Source organism: Zingiber officinale, chromosome 7B (assembly GCF_018446385.1).
Source record: "Zingiber officinale cultivar Zhangliang chromosome 7B, Zo_v1.1, whole genome shotgun sequence".
NCBI lineage: Eukaryota > Viridiplantae > Streptophyta > Magnoliopsida > Zingiberales > Zingiberaceae > Zingiber > Zingiber officinale.
In genome coordinates, this window is record NC_055999.1 from 66915266 (window position 1) to 66934037 (window position 18772).

The 18772-nt window shown below is 41.6% G+C and overlaps 1 long non-coding RNA gene across 1 annotated transcript; it reads right to left on the bottom strand.

Annotated features, from left to right (window-relative positions):
* Positions 1-10107: 10107 nt before the first annotated feature.
* On the bottom strand, positions 10108-11240 carry LOC122003796. The gene is made up of 3 exons (XR_006118101.1): positions 10706-11240; positions 10367-10608; positions 10108-10147 (listed from the first exon to the last, which is right to left on the bottom strand). It is a non-coding gene; the product is annotated as an uncharacterized LOC122003796 (long non-coding RNA).
* Between the last annotated feature and the right edge of the window lie 7532 nt (positions 11241-18772).

Below are 18772 nucleotides of genomic sequence, written 5' to 3' on the forward strand. Positions count from 1 at the left end.
GGCTGTCATTATCTTTCTCATAGCTTCTTGTCTAGAAGCCCTATCCTGATGACCAAAGAGTTCTTTGAGATTGTTCATAATATCATAAGCTGTTGGTAAATCTTGATGCTGATGTTGCAATACATTTGACATTGAAGCCAAAATGTAACACCGCGCCATCTCATCTGCCTTTACCCATCTCTTATGATATTCAATCTCCTCTTGGGTAGATTCACCAATGGGTGCATCAGGACAAGGTTCAGTCAGTACAAATTTATAGTTTCAGCAGTCAGAACAATGTCCAGGTTCCTTTTCCAATCTATGTAATTAGGTCCAGTAAGTCTATTTTGTTGAAGTATGATGGACAGTGGGTTGAAAGTCATCCTAAGAATCACAAATAACTTTTGGTCAGAACTCTAAATTTAGAATAATATTGATTCCTCAAACAATACTATTTTAAATTAACCAACACCTCATAACACCGTGAATTTTGTATGCCACGTTAGTGTGGACGTATACAAATTCAACATTTGTAAAAGGAGGGTTTTAACCCATTAATTTTATTATCTTGTCAACCTAACTTTTGACAAATAAAATTAATAGTTGGTATTATTTGGTCACACAAATAATAGCAGTGACTCCGATGGGGAGGATACTATTAGAAGTGTCTAAGTGTATACCATTACTTGACACTAAGTCCATTAATAAGATTATGCCCCTTCCGTTGGGGAAGATCACACGCTCTTAATTAACTTCCTATAGTCATCCAAAAATGGAAGTATGTTCTAGTGATCCGCAAACAAGCTCATCCGTTATGGAGGAAGGCACTCAGAGCAAACGCGCAAACTTGTTTGCATCACTTACAAACCAGTAATGGAGACCATGTGATTTACTTAAAAATCCCTCTCCCACTTAGTTATTTATAAATGAGGAATTTTAACTATGCTAGCCTACTTAACTTGTAAACTAACTTGCACACATAGCACAATATAAAAGCAATAAACAGAAAATCTAATTTTTAACTATTATGGCTTTTATCTCTAGTTGTCCTCCGTGTGTTGTCATCCCAAGCTGCTGCCATATTTGTCCACCGCTACCGGGTCTAGCTGTCGCATCCATCTTGCTCCTAGTTCCGCTGCGCCTCTGGTCCTTAGAAGGTTCCACGCTTTGCAAGATTCGATCCGCGACATAAATAGAATTTTACATTTTTGATCCTATATTCCATAAAAGGAATGTACATGTATCTAGATCAAAAATAAAATCCTAATAAAACTAAATACATCTCTTGCTGTATTTTAATACAATCATGCACACACATATAAATGCCCTTGACATGTCCAAGGGTCCAATCACACACATAGTAACTAAAAGCCATAATAGTTGGATCCTGCATCCACAAAGTTAGCACATCCTACTATTAACCTACCTAAATTATGTATGACATGTGCATAATTAACCTAATACCAAATACACAGAGGCAAAACCCTAGCTCTGATACCAATTGTTGGTTGCTTCTCGGAAAACCTATAGGTTCCACTGTACAAAATTTTTGTACAAAGGTCTGAACCTTTTCCTAGCAACCATGTGTTCTTTTAAATTAAATTTTGGATCGCCTGCGGAACTTAACACGTTTGATCCAAAACTTAAGCTATTTGTTCTTTTAGGTTTTGACTTGGATCTCCTGCGGAACTTAACACGTTCGACCCAAGTCTCCTTAAGTTATTAATTCCATTAAATATTAATTTCCATAATTGGTTCCCAGTACTGACGTGGCGAGGCACATGGCCTTCTTGGATATGGGAGCAACCACCACCGACTAGACAAAACCTTTTATAGAAATCTAATATTTAATTTTCTAAAATAACTTTAGGTTAACCGAAGAGAACAATCAAATCACAACGAAAAGAAAAAACAAAAGAACACAACATCGAAAAACATATTCGAAATTCAAGAACGTAAGCCTCTTGTATTTGGTATTATTTCCATAAATAACTAGTATGATGCGGAAAGAAAAATTACTAGTTATACCTTGTACAAAAACCTCTTGATCTTCAACCGTATTCCTCTTCTAACTTCGGACGTTGTGTGGGCAACGATCTTCCGAGATGAGAAACCACCAACCACCTTCTTCTCCTCCTAGCTAGGTTCAGCCACAAAGAAAGAAGCTTCACCAAGGAAGAAAATCAAAACACCAACCAAGCTCCAAGAGATGCTAGCTTCCTCTCCTTCTTCATCTTCTCCAAGTAGTATCCGGCCACCACAAGAGCTCCAAGGGAATAGAGGGGTTCGGCCACCACAAGAGGAAGAGAGGGAAAGGATGGCCGGCCACACCAAGGAACAAAAGAGGGAGAGAAAATAATAGAGGTTGTCTCTCATGAAGGCACCCTCACCCCTTCTTTTATATTCCTTGGCCTAGGCAAATTAGGAAATTTAATTACAATAAAATTTCCTTAATTTCCTTGACATGATTTAATTGAGAAAAATAAAATAAAATTTCCCCAATTGAATTCAAGTGGCCGGCCACATCATGAAGAACAAATTGGACAAGTTTCAATCAACAATTAAAATTTCCTAATTTGTTTCCGGAAATTTTAAAAAATAAAATTTCTCTTCAAAAATCTCTTCATGGTTGATAAAAGGAAATTTCTATAATTTTAATTTTATTGACATGTGAATAATTTTAAAGAGAAAATAAAATATCTCACCAATCTACAAATAAGGAAAGAGATCTAATCTCTTTCTTTAATCTTTTGTAGATTTTTTATAGGAGAGATATTTTAATTTAAATTCTATTTAATAAATTATTTCTTCCACATAATAAAAATTAAAATTAAAATTCCTTTTAAATTTAATTTGGCCGGCCCCCACTAGCTTGGGTTCAAGCTAGGGCCGGCCACCCAATTTTATACCTAGGCCGGCCTTTGCTTGGTTCCCAAGCTAGCTTGGCCGGCCCCCTATTGGTGGGTATAGAAGGTGGGTATAGGTGGGTATAGTACTCTATAAATAAGAGGCTACGATAGGGACCGAGAGGAGGAATTGGTTTTGGTCTCCTGATAAAATTAAGCATCCCGTGATCGCACCGAACACACAACTTAATTTTATCAATAATAATTCATTCCACTAGAGAACTATTATTGAACTACCGCACCAATCCCAAATTACATTTTTGGGCTCCTTCTTATTATGAGCGTGTTAGTCTCCCTGTGTTTAAGATATCGAATGTCCACTAATTAAGTGAGTTACTAACAACTCATTTAATTAATATCTAAGTCCAAGAGTAGTACCACTCAACCTTATCGTCATGTCGGACTAAGTCCACCTGCAGGGTTTAACATGATAATCCTTATGAGCTCCTCTTGGGGACATTATCAACCTAGTATCTCTAGGACATAGTTTCCTTCTATAATCAACAACACACACTATAAGTGATATCATTTCTCAACTTATCGGGCTTATTGATTCATCGAACTAAATCTCACTCATTGATAAATTAAAGAAATAAATATCAAATATATATGTTTGTTATTATATTAGGATTAAGAGCACACACTTCCATAATAACTGAAGTTTTTGTTCCTTTATAAAGTCAGTATAAAAGAAACAACCTCAAATGGTCCTACTCAATACACTCTAAGTGTACTAGTGTAATTATACAGTCAAGATAAACTGATACCTAATTACACTACGACCTTCTAATGATTTGTTCCTTTCCATTTTGGTCGTGAGCTACTATTTATAATTTATAAGGTACTGATAACATTATCTTCTGCATGTGACACCACATGCTATGTTATCTACAATATAAATTAATTGAACAACTACAAACAAATGTAGATAATTTGACCAAATGTGATTCTTTATTCAAAACAAATGTTTACAAAAGCTTAGGCTTTCAGTATACACTCCAACAGTTGGATCCCAACATTCTTGTAACTTGGGTAGTAATGATGTGTTGCTAGATACCGCTCATTACTTATGCTTCTAAATGGGTTTAGGAGCATTGCCAACATTACAAGAACCTATAGGGTCACAAACAAAGGGAAATTAGATGGAGATTAGGTTCATTTGATGAACCAAATTGGATTAAGAGTAATCGAAGGTAGGCTAAGAAATATTTTAATCCACATGTTTAAAAGAAATATTTTAATTTATAAAATTTCCTTTTTATTAACCAATCATGAAGGGAAAATTATTGGAGAAATTTTTTATAAATTTCCGGAAGAAAATAAGGAAGTTTTAATTTGTGTTTAAAATTTTATTTGCTTGGAGATTTTATTAGTGGCCGGCCATTGTAAATTGAATAGAGAAAATTGTTTTAATTAAATAAATTTTTATTTTCAATGGCAAAAGAATTAAGGAAGTTTTTATTAAATTTTTCTTATTTGCCAAGACCAAGGATTATAAAAGAGGGGGTAGAGGAGGCTTCATTGGTGTGGCCGGCCATCCTCTCCTCCTCTCTTCTCTTTGATGGCCGAACCTCATCCTTCTTGTGGAGATTCATATGGTGGCCGGATCAAGTTTAGAGAAGAAGAAGAAGAAGGTGAGAAAGAAAGTTTTGTTTCTAGCATCCCTTGGAGCATAATGGTGGTGGTCGAACCTCTTCATCCTAGGAGAAGTTTTAATGGCCGAAACTCGTAAGGAAGAAGAAGGTGCTTGGTGGTTCTCATCTCGGAAGATCGTTGCCCACACAACGTCCGAGGTTAGAAGACGAATACGGTAGAAGATCAAGAGGTCTTTCTAAAAGGTATAACTAGTATTTTTCCTTTCCGCATCATACTAGTTATTTTTGGAAATAATACTAAATACAAGAGGCATGCGATTCTAGTATTTAGAATTTGTTTTCGATGTTGTGTTCTTTTATTTTTTTTTATTTTCCTTGTGATTTGATTGTTCTTTTCGGTTGACCTAAAGTTATTTAAGGAAATTAAATATTAACTTTCCTTAAAAGGCTTTGTCTAGTCGGTGGTGGTTGTTCCCATATCCAAGAAGGTCATGTGCCTCGCCACGTCAGTACTGGAAGCCAATTTTGGAAATTGATATTTAATGAAATTAATAACCTAGGTGATTTGGATCGAACGTGTTAAGTTCCGCAGGAGATCCGAGTCTAAACCTAAAAGAACAAATAGATTAAACTTTAGATCAAACGTGTTAAGTTCCGCAGGCGATCCAAGTTTAATTTAAAAGAACACATGGTAGCTAGGAAAAGGTTCATACCTTTGTACAAAATTTTTGTACAGTGGAACCATTAGGTTTTCCGAGTAGCAACCAACAATTGGTATCAGAGCTAGGGTTTTGCCTCTGTGTATTTGGTATTATTTTAATTATGCACATGTCATACATAATTTAGGCAGGATAATAGTAGGATGTGCTAACTTTGTGGATACAGGATCCAACTATTATGGATTATAGATGTTGTGTGTGTGATTGGACCCTTGGACATGTCAAGGGAATTTTATTGTGTGTGCATGATTGTATTATAAAATACAGCAGGAGCTGTATTTAGTTTTATTAGGATTTTATTTTTTGATCTTGATACATGTACATTCCTTCGAAATATAGGATCGAAAAATGTAAAGTTCTATTTATGTCGCAGATAAAATCTTGCAAGGCGTGGAACCTTTTGAGGACCAGAGGCGCAGCGGAACAAGGAGCAAGATGGATGCGACAACTAGACCCAGTGGCGGTGGCCAAAGATGACAGCAGCTAGGGTTGGCGACACACGGAGGACAACAATAGATAAAAGCCATAATAGTTGAAAATTAGTTTTTCTATTTATTGCTTTTTATACTGTGTTGTGTGTGCTTATTAGTATGCATGCTAAGTAGGCTAGCATAGTCAAAATTCCTCACTTCAAATAACTAAGTGGGAGAGGGATTTATTTTTAAAATAAATTCCACGGTCTCCATTACTGGTTTATAAGTGATGCAACAAGATTGCGCGTTGGCTCTGAGTGCCTTCCTCCATATTGGATGAGCTTGTTTGCGGATCACTAGCTTAAACTTCCATTTTGGATGACTATAGGAAATTAATTAAGAGCGTGTGATCTTCCCCATCGGAAGGGGCCCAATCTTATTAATGGACTTAGTGTCAAGTAATGGTATACACTTAGGCACGTCTAATAGTATCCTCCCCATCGGAGTCACTGCTATTATTTGTGTGGCCAAAGAAAACCAACTATTAATTTGTCAAATAAATAGGTTGACAAGATAATAAAATTAAAAACTCCTCTTACAAATGTTTGATTTTTTAAGTTAATTAATTTTGAAAATAATTTTCAGTTAATTAATTTTAAAAATAATTTTAAGTTAATTAATTTTGAAAATAAGTTTAAGTTAATTAATTTTGAAAATAATTTTAAGTTAATTAATTTTTAAAATAATTTTAAGTTAATTAAATTTGTAGTTAATTAATTTTGAAAATAATTTTAAGTTAATTAATTTTGAAAATAATTTTAAGTTAATTAATTTTGAAAATAATTTTAAGTTAATTAATTTCAATTAGTTTAATTTAGTTGAATTAACTTGATTTAAGTTCAGGTCAATTTTAATTTTAATTTCTTAGTCATCTCACCCGATCTAAATTTTCAATCAGGGAACCCTTTAATTGTTGTGAGATGAATTATGATTGAATTTTAGGGTAAGGTTTAACTTTGTGTTAGATTCAGGTTTAGCTTTGGGTTCAACCAGTAAGCATTCTTTGGATAAACTTCTAGGCTATGGTGAGTCACAAGGAACTCATTAAAGTAACCATGCCTTCGAAGTTTCCCAAAAAGTCCTACCCATTAAACTTAATACTAAACCTTGGTCTAACTAGTTAGGATCCATTTAAGGGTAGCTTCAGTCAGTTCAACTTGGCCAAATGCACCAGGTCGAAGCCATATCTTTCTAGACATGTGATGCCCAAGCTTCCCTAACGTACTATCATCCAAAAACATCACCAGTACTGTGGGTCAAGTTAAACCTAGCTCGTTTTAATCTAACCTTAATTACCCTGCCGGGTAATTTACTCTTGTTTTACCCATTTCAAGTAGATTAAGTTCAGTTACCCAGTTGGGTAGTTCAGTTGGGGGTGCCAGCTATTCTGGATCCTCCATCTATATTTCATTTGATTTGAATTTGAATTATTTTGAATTTTTAATTTAAGTTTGAATTTTAAATTTTTGAATTTTGATTTAATTTCGAATTTTGAGTTTGTAAATTGAATTTTGAATTTTTGAATTTTAATTTAATTTTGAATTTTGAGTTTGTAATTTGAATTTTGAATTTTAAATTTTAATTTAATTTCGAATTTTGAGTTTGTAATTTGAATTTTGAATTTTAAATTTTAATTTAATTTCGAATTTTGAGTTTGTAAATTGAATTTTGAATTTTTGAATTTTAATTTAATTTCAAATTTTGATTTAAAATTTGAATTGTTTTCGTGTTTACTCCCCCTGGGTCATAGCCTCGATATGGTTTATCGAGGTAGTGTATTTGATCCTTCAGGACCCAGTATTGGCCAAGTCCAACTTGATTGACCAATTTGGACTTGGGGACCCATGCTTGGATTACCTTTCTATTTGGTTTGTTTATTAAGGATAAATAAGATTTATATTTCTTTTTAGTTTTGTATCCTAGCCCAGTTCTATTGTAAACAGCTCTTTGTGTCCCAAGAATTAGGTCAAGATTCTTGGAGCCTAAAGAAAACCGTTCTAAGGTATTTTTTAAATCCTTGACCTGATTTTTCAAACTTGAATTTTCTTCCTCAAGTTTTTGAACATGAATAGAATTTTCAGTCTGAACTTGATCAGGTAAGGATTTACAGTTAGTCACTTCTTTAAGGACAACTACTTCCTTTAGAAGTGACTTAATCTTAAGGTTTGACTTAGCTAACTTACGTAATAAATAATTGACTAAATTATTAAGTCTAGGAATACTTACAGTGGAGTCTGGCCCTTCGAAAACGGATGCGGATCCGTGGCTTCGCTCGGACTCGGCCTTTGACTCGCTCTCGCTCTCGGATTCGTCGATCTGGTCCCGGGCCATCAATGCGAGTAAACTCGTCTGATCGAGTTCGTCGTCATCGTCCTCCGAAGAAGATTCGTCCCACGTTGCCTTCAGGGCCTTCTTTCTTCTTTGCTTTTTGGCTTCCTTTTAGTTAGGGCAGTTGGCCTTGATGTGCCCTTTCTGGTTGCACCCGTAGCAGGTAACTTCAAACTTTACCTTAGAACTCGGTTGGGCCTCCTTGGATTGTACCTCCTTCTTCAGGTCTTTCTTGTTGAAGTCCTTCTTCTTCTTGTAGAGCTTCTTCACGAGGTTCACGAGTTCGCTGGTCAGTTCGTCTTCTTCATCTTCTGAGTCGGGTTCGTCTTCTGATTCTGGTTCAATTTTTTGCCGTAATCTTTGTTTCCGTGTTCGACTAGTAGCTGCAACTAAAGCAATACCCTTCTCGGTTGGCTATGCATTAGTTTGTTCATGAAGTTCAAATTCACTAAATAATTTATCTAACTTTAAAGAAGAAAAATCCTTGGAGACTTTCTAGGCATCTATCATTGATGCCCACAATGTCACGCCCCAGAGGAGTCTCTGTCCGAAGAAATTTCGACAGCATCTCCCCTGTACGGCGGACAATATGAAACTTTCTACATATCACATATACATCAGCCACAGGCGGCTAGAATGATAACAACAAAAAAAAATAAAGACAAACACCACGCAGTTAATAAAGATATCCAACCTCTGGCTGTCACAACCACGCAGTTAATAACAGTAATCAATAACAATAGGACTCTGACTCAAAATCCACCCTACTCCACTACACTCGTAAAGCTCAAATTCAACGAACTCACCTCTTCTGCCGTCCAGGCAGGCACGTAGTAGAATGAAATCCAATATCATATCAAAAATCCAACAAAAGGTATCACTCCATACAATATCAATAGGAAAAAAAATCCAAAGACAATACTAAATCAAAGTCTGATAAAGAAAAAGGCCAAAATAAAACAAATAATGATCTAGTAGAGAACTAGCTCCACGTGCAGATGGGGGGCCAGCGACTGGAACTGCTCCGGACAGCCTCAACCTGAAAATATCAACAATGGAGGCGGGGTGAGTCCAACACTCAGCAGGTACAACTGATATACATAATAAAACAAATAACAGATAACACTAATCATGCGTACAGTCTCCTGAATACGAGAAGGAATAAATGCAACTGAAATGAAATCAGGAGATAACTGTACTAACCGGAATCAAGGTACAAAGGTAACAGGTCGTCAGACCGGAGAAAATCATAATCCTGTATGCATGTCAATCAAATGCATCCATACAAATGCAGCATATAAGTGCAACAATCACAAACAATAAAATGCAATAAATGCATATGGTGACCGTGCACTCGGACATCACTGCTCCTGACAGTGACTGAGTGGACGGAATGCTGTCGGAGTACTCCTGTCCTCTGGCCCCAACTCATAAATGGGGGAGCTCAATGCTCTCATCTCCCGGTACACAATGACGGGGAGGATATCTCTGCCGGCTACCACGCTGAGTCATCTGACCAACGGAGCCAAACAAAGTCCACCATCTGCCGGCTACTACGCTGCACACAATGGAGCCAAACAGAGCCACCATCTGCCGGCTACCACGCTGCTCACTCACCAACGGAGCCAAACAGCATAACCGCCACACACCTGTCTGATATACCACTAACCCATGGGTGGTGGTGGTGTGTGCAGTACATGTAACTGGCGATGGGCTCAACCATAGCGGAGCCAACAATCGCACAGCATGCAAACATGATGCATGACACTAAGCATGGCAATCTCATGAATAGCATAGCAAGATCCATACATAAATACAAGGTGTACCACAAGTCAATGTATCAAATGGAAGGTACACAAACAGATAGGGTATCATATAAAACCCTAGGTCCAGAACATGATGTATCACATGGTTGGGTCACTACCGAAAGCATGTATGGTCAGATAAATAATAACATGCAGTGCAAAATAAATAAACAAACAACATGTAACAGATCATGTAGTGACCAACCGAATAAAATGGAAAACACAATTCTTGCTATATGTTAAACACTTTATTATGCATATCAAAAGACATAAGTCAAAGTACCCGCCTCCAATAAGAAATGGTCCGATCTGACTCCGAGATACTCGTCTCGCGTCAAAGTCCTGTGTTAAATCGCACAGTTTAGCTAATTTAATTATAAACAAATAGCTAAACTAATTTCTAATCCACTGACTAGTTTGGGTTAGTTTCATGAACCCCAATCACACAGTTATACAACTTACAAACCTAAATCACCCGATAACCAAATTAATTATGTATCAAGTCGTACCTAGAACATGTGTCAAAAATGTGTCAACTAAATCCATAAACCAAATACTTACCCAAACTCAAGTAGGTGGTCAAGGGTACAATCCGGCCACAGAGGTTTTACAATTGCTTCCTCCCTGTTTCCACTTCCTCTTCTTCAGTGATGGTAGTACAATACAAAATCTACTGCTGGTGGTAGTGAAACCGGCTGCCGGAGGAATGAAGAGGGAAAGACAATGGTGTTGGGCAGCAGATTGGGATCACCAAGAGGCTAGTCTCGGATTGCTTTGCCTCTGTCCACAACCCGGAGAGATAACTAAAGCACAGAGAAAACAAAGCAAAGATTAGGGCAAAGGAGCATCCGAGAAGAATTGGCCGGGAATATTCAAGATGAAAGCAGAGAGGAGAAAAACCAGCACTGCTTGGCGTCGGCGGAGACGCTAGGGCACAGATGACAGCGCCGGCACTGCAGGTTGTCTAGGGCAGAGGAAGGGTCGCCGGCACTGCTCGTGCGTCGGTGGAGATGCTCGGCTCGGCGGCGGCACAGCAAATCGGCAGTGAACTCACACCAGGGCAGAGGAAGAAAGGGTGATGCACGGTGATCGGCTCTAGGGCACCGGCGATTGGGGTCGGCGTCGGCTTCTGTGGTCGACGTCGGGTGGCTAGGGCAGGCGATCGGGCGGCGGTGATTTGCGGCGACGGCGCTAGGAACTCCACGGCAAGGCTAGGGCAGAGGATGGATCGCCGGCAATGGCTTGCGCTCGCCGGCGCTTGGGCAGGGCCGGAGAAGAAGAGAAGAGGCTCGGGAGAAGTAACCGCCGCCGGCGGTTAGGGCAAGGAGGAAGAAGGGAGACGGCGTCGGGCTCGGGTGTGAGGAGGGGGAAGAAACGAAGGTTTTAAAGAAATTAAAAAGAAAAAGAAAAAGGAAAAAGGAAAAGAAAAAAAAATAAAACTTTTCCTTATTAAAACTGGGTAGCCTAAACAGGCTTTTCCGGACCCCATTCTTATCCCCGTCAACTCGTCCGTACGAGCTCCGAAAAATTCCCGAAAAATGTCCAAAAATTCCGGAAAATTCCCTTATTAAAAATCGTCATTTATCCGGTATTTTACATTCTCCCCCACTAATAAAAATTTGGTCCCCAAATTTCAGTATCTACCATCAGCAAGTACTAATAACAGATAATAATAATAAATGCTGAACGGTAAATAAACTCACATTCCTCAAGTGAAAAGATGGGGATATCGACCTCGGATAGTATCCTCGAGCTCCCAAGTAGCCTCCTCGTCCGAATGATGCTGCCATCCGACTTTAACCAGCCGGATAGTCTTGTTCCGCAACTGACGCTCTTTCTGGTCCAGAATCCGTACCGGAATCTCCTCATAAGTAATGTCAGGCTGAACTGGAACTGGAATATCTGTCAGCACATGCGTCGGGTCAGGTACGTATCTTCTCAGCATAGATACGTGAAATACATCGTGGACGCCTGACAGGGACGGTGGTAGTGCCAGCTCCGATCCTCTCCAAGATCTCGAAAGGGCCAATATACCGCGGAGCTAGCTTACCTCTGATACTAAATCTCTTCACCCCTTTCGTGGGTGAAACTCGCAGAAATACATGGTCACCAACAGAGAACTCTAGTGGTCTGCGTCTCCGATCAGCGTAACTCTTCTGGCGATCCTGCGCCTCTGACATCCTCCGTCTGATAGTACGGACCAACTCTGCATCCTGCTGAACTCTCTGAGGTCCCAACAACTGAGCCTCTCCAACCTCATCCCAAAGGACGGGTGTCCGACAAGGTCTACCATACAACGCCTCAAACGGTGCCATCTGGATAGCCGAATGAAAGCTGTTGTTGTAAGCAAACTCTACTAAAGGCAGATGGTCCTCCCAACTGCCTCCAAAATCCATAACACATGATCTCAGCAAGTCCTCAAGAGTCTGAATAGTCCGCTCTGACTGTCCATCTGTCTGTGGATGGAAAGTTGTACTAAGTCGGAGCTGTGTGCCCAAGGCCTGCTGCATACTCTGTCAGAAACGAGACGTAAACCGTGGATCTCTATCTGAAATGATACTCAACGGAACACCATGTAGTCTGATGATCTCCCGGCAATACAGATCTGCCAATCGATCCAGGGGATCAGTCCTCCGGATCGCTAAGAAATGCGCGGATTTGGTTAATCGATCAACGATAACCCAAATCGCGTCATGGCCTCGTCGTGTCCTCGGCAACCCTACCACAAAGTCCATGGTAATGTGATCCCACTTCCACTCAGGAATAGGAATCCGCTGAAGTAATCCTGCAGGTCTCTGATGCTCAGCCTTCACCTGCTGACAGACAAGACATCTAGCTACGAAATCCGCGATGTCTTTCTTCATGCCGTTCCACCAGTAGGAACGTCTCAAGTCTCGATACATACGCGTTCCGCCTGGATGAATCGCAAATCGAGAGCGGTGTGCCTCCTGAAGTAGCTCCTGTAAGGCCGGATGAGACTGAGGTACGCATAATCTGCCTCGGAAATATATAACACCCTACTCGTCTCGTGTAAACTCGGTCTGCTGCCCGAAAGCTATCTGACTACTAATGAACTGACAATGCTGATCACCAGCCTGAGCCTCTCGGATCTTCGTCCTGATCGACGACTGAGCAATCATAGTAACAAGAATACCATGCTTTGTAGATCCCTGCTCCTCAACATCTAACTCAGAAAAACTCTGAATCAAGTCTGTGACTGAAATCCGGTGGCAAGCCAAAGTCCCTCTGGACTTCGTGCTGAGTGCATCGGCAACCACATTAGCTTTCCCTGGGTGGTAGCTAATGGTACAATCGTAGTCCTTCAGGAACTCCATCCATCTCCTCTGTCGGAGATTAAGCTCCTTCTGAGTGAAAATATATTTGAGACTCTTATGATCAGTGAGAATCTCAAATGTGATACCGTATAAATGATGTCGCCATAGCTTCAGAGCAAAAATGATGGCGGCTAACTCTAGGTCATGAACTGGATAGTTCTTCTCATGCTCCTTCAACTGACGAGAAGCATAAGAGACTATTCTGCCGTGCTGCATCAGAACAGCGCCCAAACCCTGAAGAGATGCGTCGGTGTAAAGTACAAATCCATCCTCTCCAGAAGGTAAAACCAAAACTGGAGCCGACACTAATCTCCGCTTCAGCTCCTGAAAGCTGGTCTCGCAATCCTCGGTCCACGTAAACTTCACGCCTTTCCTGGTAAGGCGTGTCAGCGGCATAGCAATACGCGAGAAACCCTCGACAAAACGTCGGTAATATCCGGCCAATCCCAGAAAACTGCGGATCTCCTGAACTGACTTCGGTTGCTCCCAACTGGTGACAGCCTCGATCTTCTGAGGATCCACTGAAATACCTCTACTAGAAACCATGTGTCCCAGAAAACCGACTGAGGATAGCCAAAATGCACACTTGCTGAACTTCGCGTACAGCTGATGTCGTCGAAGAATCTCCAAGACTATGCGAAGATGCTGTGCATGCTCCTCCTCGGAATGCGAGTAGACCAATATGTCATCAATGAAAACGATAACAAACTGATCCAAATACTCCAGAAATATGCAGTTCATCAAGTCCATAAACATCGCTGGAGCATTGGTAAGCCCAAATGGCATTACCAAAAACTCATAATGACCATATCGAGTACGGAAAGTTGTCTTATGAATATCGGAGTCTCTGACTCTCAGCTGATGATATCCGGATCGCAGATCAATCTTAGAATACACTGATGTACCTCTGAGCTGATCAAACAAATCCTCGATCCGTGGTAAGGGATATTTATTTCTAACGGTCACTGCATTCAGCTGTCTGTAGTCAATACATAACCTCATGGTGTCGTCCTTTTTCTTAACAAATAACACAGGAGAACCCCATGGAGAAACACTAGGGCGAATGAATCCCCTATCCAAAAGCTCATGGAGTTGAACCTTCAGCTCGTTCAACTCCTTTGGTGTCATACGATAAGGAGCTTTCGATGCCGGTGCGGTTACCGGAATCAACTCAATAGCGAACTCCACTGGCCTTCTGGGAGGCAAACCTGGCAGCTCCTCTGGAAATACATCCGGGTACTCCGGACTACGTGAACGCTCGGAGAGTCATGAATTGCTGCTGTCCTCAGTACTGATCAAAGATAACAGAAAACCCTGACAGCCATGTGACAGCAACCTCTGAGCCTGTATCGCCGAAATGATCGATAAGCCGTCGTCTCTGATGCCAGTGAAATCCCACGAGGGTTGGTTCGGAGGCCGAAATGTGACCACCCTCGTCTGGCAATCAACTGTGGCATGATATGCTGACAAACAGTCCATGCCAAGAATAATATCAAAATCGACCATTTCTAATACTAAAAGATCCACTGTAAGTATTAGGTTGCCAAAATCTAACGGGCAACCTCTGACCTCCTGGGTGACGTCCAATGAATCACCGGACGGTAGGGAGACGGTCAATCGCTGGGATCTGCAAGTGGGTAATCTACCAACCTCCCGCATAAAAGTGCGAGATATAAATGAATGCGAGCTACCAGTATCTATCAGTATATCTGCAGATAAGGCATAAATAGAAATCATACCGCGGAAAACGGATCCATCGGCTCGCTGCGCATCCTCTCTGGTCACCGCATGAACACGTCCAGTCTCTGGCGGAGGAGGAGGAGGTAACACTGCCAGCGGCTGCTGCGGCTGAGCAGAGGTCTGCCACTGAGGCGGTGCAGGATACTGCGCCATAGAAGACTGGGAGGATGGTGACTGATACTGGGCAGCTGGCTGGGACTGAGGCTGGTACTGGCCTATAGGCTGAGGCTGCATCTGATACTGCCCCTGCGTCGGATAATAAAGTCCCGGAACAGAACTCTGAGGTGCTATGGAAGCACTAGAGTACTCCTGTCCAAGCATACCAAATGCCGCTGCTGCAGGTGAAGCACTCTGCTGCTGACCATGTAAAGGTTGGGCTCGTCGCCCTCCTCGATAAGTTCCGGACTGACCGGACTGTCCTCCATGATCAGACCCTCCAGAAGTCATATGCTGAGTCCTCTGCGGACAATCTCGGCTCTGGTGCCCAGGCAGTTTGCAATGAAAGCAAACTGACTGTCCCAGAGAACAGGCTGAAGTGGCATGATCTCTGGATCCACATCTAAAACAACAGATGTCGGGTTGTTTTTGCTCACGAGAAGATCGGAACGTCTCAAGAAGACTCCGATTTCGAGGTTTACGTGATACCCCGATGTACCTCGATCGATCGACTACGCTGCCGCGTGGTGTAGTCTCGAGGTGCTCGCCCGATGTCCGACTGGTGCTTTTCCTATCCGAAAAACTCTCACGATGACTCAATAATGAGGGCTCATCCAACATCTCCGCATAAGATGTGATACCAAGACCGACAAGTCTTAGTTGCGATGCCCATCCACCTCGAACAAACCGCGATACGTGAACTGTCCTCAAGAACTAGCTCGACAAAATCGCCAATCACAAACTCGCATTATACTACCATCGTCCGATTATTCTGTCGCAAACTCCGGAAATCCTGCCGGCGAGCCATCTGATAAGCTCGTGGAAAGAAACGGCTCTCAAAAGCCTCTCTGAATCTGGCCCAAGTGATGTTCTGCTCACCGATGATAGAACGCTGGGTAAGCCACCAAGTATCGGCCGCGTCCCGTAAGTGAAAAGCAGCCAGCTCTGCTTTCTCCCACTCGGAGCAAGCAATATAAAAGAAAGTCCGCTCCATAGTCTCAATCCAAGACAAAGCCACACTCGGATCTCTGTCTCCTCGGAAGAGTGTGAATCGACTCTTCATCGATTCTGCCAATACTGGAATCCTGGCTCGTGCCGCGGCAATATCAGTGAGGTGTGTCGGAACGGCTGTCGGGACGGGCGGAAACACTGGAGCTCCCGGTGCTGCTGGGTAAGCAGGAGTATATGCTGTCGGTGGCATTGTAGGGTGAACATAGGTAGTCGCGGCTGGAGATACAGTAGGCACTGGTACCGGATGTGAAGCAACCGGTATCCCTAATGCCGGAGCTGCTGGGTACACGATAGGTACTGGGGGCACAGGCGCCGCTGATGCCGGGTACACTGTAGGCCCAGGTGGCGGTGGTGCCGAGTACGCAATAGACTGAGCTGGAGCTGGTGTCGGATATGCTAATGGTATCCCTGGTGGTACCGGAAATACAGGAGCAGTGGATACTGTCGGTGCAGCTGAGGTAGGCACCTCTAAGGGAGCCATCGGAGTCTGAAGGCCCGCCGCACTCGCAGTATGCTGAGTCTGTCCCTGACCGACAGGCTCAGCCTCGGTAGGCATCTCTGGTATATCCAGAGATCCTGCAGTCCTCGCACGTGCTCGTCCAACACCACGTCTCGCAGCAATACGCGTAGATCGCCTCATATCTGTTAAATTATATTACAGATATTACTACAGGTATAAACAATTACCAAAATGACATCATACCTAATTGTTGTCTGGAGATGTTTCGTCGCTGTCCAGCCCCCAAATTGACCTCGGAATTCCGTACGAGAAAAACAAACACCGGAAATCCATATAAATCCAAAACGGAAGTCCATAACATAATCGAAACGGACAAATCCGTGCAACCGAAAATAACTGCTCAGACTAATCTGTCTCGCAACTAGTGCTAGTATAAAAATGTCCAAAATACCAAACGCAGGTATCACACCCTGCTCTGATACCAATGAATTGGTATCAGATAAATCCCGAAAATCCAACACACGGAAATCAAATAAATATCGCCAAACTTTGGCGCGCTGATACCCAATAAACTGATATCAGAATATTCAAAGTATCCATAATACGAAAACAAAGATCGTATAAATCCAGAACACACAGCAAGTATCGTATACCTGCTCTGATACCACTAAATTGTCACGCCCCAGAGGAGCCTCTGTCCGAAAAAATTTCGGCAGCATCTCCCCTGTACGGCGGACAATATGAAACTTTCTACATATCACATATACATCAGCCACAGGCGGCTGGAATAATAATAACAAAAAAAAATAAAGACAAACACCACGCAGTTAATAAAGATATCCATCCTCTGGCTGTCACAACCACGCAGTTAATAAAAGTAATCAATAACAATAGGACTCTGACTCAAAATCCACCCTACTCCACTACACTCGTAAAGCTCAAATTCAACGAACTCACCTCTTCTGCCGTCCAGGCAGGCACGTAGTAGAATGAAATCCAATATCATATCAAAAATCCAACAAAAGGTATCACTCCATACAATATCAATAGGAAAAAAATCCAAAGACAATACTAAATCAAAGTCTGATAAAGAAAAAGGCCAAAATAAAACAAATAATGATCTAGTAGAGAACTAGCTCCACGTGCAGATGGGGGGCCAGCGACTGGAACTGCTCCGGACAGCCTCAACCTGAAAATATCAACAATGGAGGCGGGGTGAGTCCAACACTCAGCAGGTACAACTGATATACATAATAAAACAAATAACAGATAACACTAATCATGCGTACAGTCTCCTGAATACGAGAAGGAATAAATGCAACTGAAATGAAATCAGGAGATAACTGTACTAACCGGAATCAAGGTACAAAGGTAACAGGTCGTCAGACCGGAGAAAATCATAATCCTGTATGCATGTCAATCAAATGCATCCATACAAATGCAGCATATAAGTGCAACAATCACAAACAATAAAATGCAATAAATGCATATGGTGACCGTGCACTCGGACATCACTGCTCCTGACAGTGACTGAGTGGACGGAATGCTGTCGGAGTACTCCTGTCCTCTGGCCCCAACTCATAAATGGGGGAGCTCAATGCTCTCATCTCCCGGTACACAATGACGGGGAGGATATCTCTGCCGGCTACCACGCTGAGTCATCTGACCAACGGAGCCAAACAAAGTCCACCATCTGCCGGCTACTACGCTGCTACACTAAATGCCAGCGGAGCCAAACAGAGCGGAACTACGCTGAGTCCTCAGACCAACGGAGCCAAACAGCAGAACCGCCACACACCTGTCTGATATACCATTAACCCATGGGTGGTGGTGGTGTGTGCAGTACATGTAACTGGCGATGGGCTCAACCATAGCGGAGCCAACAATCGCACAGCATGCAAACATGATGCATGACACTAAACATGGCAATCTCATGAATAGCATAGCAATATCCATACATAAATACAAGGTGTACCACAAGTCAATGTATCAAATGGAAGGTACACAAACAGATAGGGTATCATATAAAACCCTAGGTCCAGAACATGATGTATCACATGGTTGGGTCACTACCGAAAGCATGTATGGTCAGATAAATAATAACATGTAGTGCAAAATAAATAAACAAACAACATGTAACAGATCATGTAGTGACCAACCGAATAAAATGGAAAACACAATTCTTGCTATATGTTAAACACTTTATTATGCATATCAAAAGACATAAGTCAAAGTACCCGCCTCCAATAAGAAATGGTCCGATTT